Source organism: Seriola lalandi, unplaced genomic scaffold, assembly GCF_002814215.2.
Source record: "Seriola lalandi dorsalis isolate HSWRI2012SDOR001 ecotype SW California unplaced genomic scaffold, Sedor1 jcf7180002054551, whole genome shotgun sequence".
In the NCBI taxonomy this organism is placed as follows: domain Eukaryota; kingdom Metazoa; phylum Chordata; class Actinopteri; order Carangiformes; family Carangidae; genus Seriola; species Seriola lalandi.
This window is the reverse complement of record NW_019525104.1, coordinates 1-649: the sequence shown is the minus strand read 5'-3', so window position 1 is coordinate 649 and position 649 is coordinate 1.

Here is a 649-nt window from a genome sequence, read left to right as displayed (position 1 = left end):
CAAAAATAGCAGCACAGAGCGGTTTGTATCTTAAATCATGTAAATAAACATGTTTTTATATTTTATGAAAACTGACAATAATAAAAATAACACACACACACACACACTCACTCACTCGTGCATACAAACAATGGCATGGAAGCTCATTTTAGGAACACACACACACACAAACACACAATGATGTGAGAGCACAAAAATCACAGAAACACACACACACACACACACACACACACACAGACAATAGACAAGGCCAGTGCAAAAGGGTTTTTGGGCGCACAACACACAAACAGACACACACCGAAATATCTACAAAGACAAGGCTGGGTGAGCAATTATTATGCATATACACACAATAGATGCACACACACACACACACACACACACGCCTATACAGACTGGGTGTGGAGGCATTTATTAGTCAATGTGCACAAAGGACTTTCTCTCTTACACACACACACACACACCCTTGTCTTTCTTCCCACATCTTAAAGCAAATGAACGCTTTACCTCTAATACACCAAGCTAATGTCACTCACTTTATATTAACTGTAAATACCCTCGTTCTGCTGTTGCTTGGCAACCACATACAGAGAAACATAAATACACATTGCAATTTTCAACCTGACCCCCCACCAACCTCACCCCCCCT